General features: G+C 34.7%; 1 pseudogene; it reads right to left on the bottom strand.

Annotated features, from left to right (window-relative positions):
- Positions 1 to 333: 333 nt before the first annotated feature.
- LOC147454381 (uncharacterized) lies at positions 334 to 2,339 on the bottom strand (annotated as a pseudogene).
- Between the last annotated feature and the right edge of the window lie 295 nt (positions 2,340 to 2,634).

The raw sequence follows: 2,634 nt of genomic DNA, 5'->3' as shown, positions 1-2,634 counted from the left end.
GAAGTTGATCTTCCCCAAGATTTTTTAGTTCAAATCAATGGTAGACAAGTAAGTAGCTCCATCAAAACGACAGGTTTACATGAAACGTAAATATTTTTTACTAACATAATCCTTTATCTTGACAGGTATCCAAGAGAAGAGAGAAGTATATGAAGTGCAAGGACATATATTTAAACGTAGTCTTTATAATTATCACTTAAGTACAAAAATTCAAATATGGAGAAGGTAAAGATAAGGTCTTAGTCTAAAGCAAGATTTTTTAATACAAAAAGTACTTCAAATACATTTATTGTGTTTCAGATACATTGTCACTTTCAATCTCTTTTGGTCCTTTCATGAGGTGCTTACTACTGATGGTTCTAGAATTGGCGACTTCTTTATGTCTCCGTCTTCAACAAATTCTTCTACATGAGGGTCAATCGGCGGATCTTTTTTGTAAACCTCTTCTTTTTGTGATGGGGATTCTTCTGTGAGACGATCTTCATCTTCAAACCACTCCATCTCTTTGAAAACCTTTGATAGGTCATCATCTGTGGCCTCTCTTCTATCAAACTCTAGCTTTTCCTTTGAGCAAGCTTTGCAGTTACTCCAACTATTCGCATTGAAATTATCTATCATGCTTTCAATTTTCTTGATGCGAAAGTGTGCTACATCAAGCTCTGTGTATGTTGTAATAGAAAGCTACAATACAAAAACAATTTTGTGAGTCAAAGCAGCTATATTATTTGTGCATTAAGTGTTATAAAGAAATAGACCTGAGAGGTCTCGTTTTTGTAAACATGATCCAACATGGCTTTGGCATTATACAGTAAATACCATCCACACTTATGATTGTCCTTTTTTTGTGGTACCTGTCAACCAAAATAATTCATAAGACAAAAGAAACTTACAAAAACAACAAGAGCTTAGTACAAGAAAGAGAACTCAAAACTGAATCTTTCGATGTATAACCTCGTTAAAAATATTGCCCAAAGCATGGAAGCTTTCAATGGTTGCAAGTAAGATGTTGACGCGACTGTTGCAACAGTTCATAATACTTCAAATCTTTTTGCTTAATACTTTTTGTATGGACTTAAAATTTATTGCCCTTTGATATCCAGGTGTGTTGTTTTCTCAATAGAATTCAGATAAAGAACTACTTTTTCTTGCATGTCTAGCATGACAAGACTCCAATGGTTCCTATAAAAAAGATGAACAAAGTTAAATTTCACAATTGACAACACTTGTTATAGTACACAACAATGATTTATCTTGAGATATATGGCAAAATAATAGTTCTCACACTTGGATTGCAATGGGTAAACCAAGCTATAAGCTCTTGGGGAGGCTTTCTTTCATCTAAAAGAAAAGAGATTTGGCAGTCAATTATAAACATCTCATCGTGTGCGTCCTCAGGAAGTTCTTCTTTCATCATGATGCAATTCAACACTTAAGTTAGTATCATAAAAGCAATGGGTGAGAGGAGCTCTTTATTAAAAACAGAAAAAAATATTACCTTAGAAAAATCATGATAAGGGTATCAGAGATGTCATTGTCAAAGCTCTTCAGTATTTGGACATCTTGAGCTTCTAAAGGGACAAAGGCAACATGGCTATCGCCTTTCATTAAGACTTCGACCTTTGGACCAAGAGTATTTAAAGTCTTTAAAACCTTTTCTTCTCTTTGCAAAATCTCCAATTGTTGAGCCTTTCTCTTTAGCTCTTCATGGTCATCCTGTTTTAATTTGAGCCTCTCAATTCTGTCTTGATTCAGCCTGGTATCTCTACTATGTATGTCTTTTTCAGTCACTTCTTCTACTTTCAACTCTTTGGGCCTTCTTGCAGGAGGAATCAAAAGAATGTCTTTCATTTTTTAATCTACAAATGATGGCATATATCTAAATTGCTCGTAATGGTGTCTAAGCATGCTTAAGCTTGTCATGTCTTTAGGCATAATTGTAACTCTATGAGCATGTGCTGCAAGAATAAAAGTGTCATTAAAATATTCAATAAGATAATCTTCACAAGCCTCTTGAAGACATGCAACAGCTGTAGCCATCCATCTTGTCCCATTTTTACACATTTTGTTATCTCTCGCACTATCCTGACAAACGGTTCTTTAGGAATGCAATTTGTGGTTGCATCTTGTGCTTTTCTGATTTGTCTTAGAACACCTAGATATTGTGAAACCCTTCATCTCCTTGGTAAATTTACGCTTATACTAGAACTTGATCTATTGGTCTCTTGGTATGAACTCACACCACTTGGTCTAGTAAGCACTTCTGAAGTTGTTGTAGTGCTTGAGGGTTGAGAAACACAGCCGCCACGACTTTTCTTTGCGGTTTGTTTTGTTCTTTCCATTTTCTTTTTTGAAGAGTACCTTTATCACAATAGTGAATTGGTTTAATACCACAAGATTATCTCTCTCTCTCTCTATGTATGTATGTCTGTGTGTGTACTTCAACTTAGATATACATGAAATTCCATACACACTAATAATATATATACTTGTAAGTCCTTAATAGCATTTCAATTATATTCCAGTGAGACATAACTCTCTCTCGCTCTTTCTCTATGTATGTGTGTGTACTTCCACATAGATGTACATGAAATGCTATACACACTAATAAAATATAGTTGTGAGGGCTTACTAGCA

Source organism: Adiantum capillus-veneris, chromosome 7 (assembly GCF_014529385.1).
Source record: "Adiantum capillus-veneris isolate H3 chromosome 7, ASM1452938v2, whole genome shotgun sequence".
Taxonomy (NCBI): Eukaryota; Viridiplantae; Streptophyta; class Polypodiopsida; order Polypodiales; family Pteridaceae; genus Adiantum; species Adiantum capillus-veneris.
This window is presented reverse-complemented; position numbering and strand designations above follow the sequence as displayed.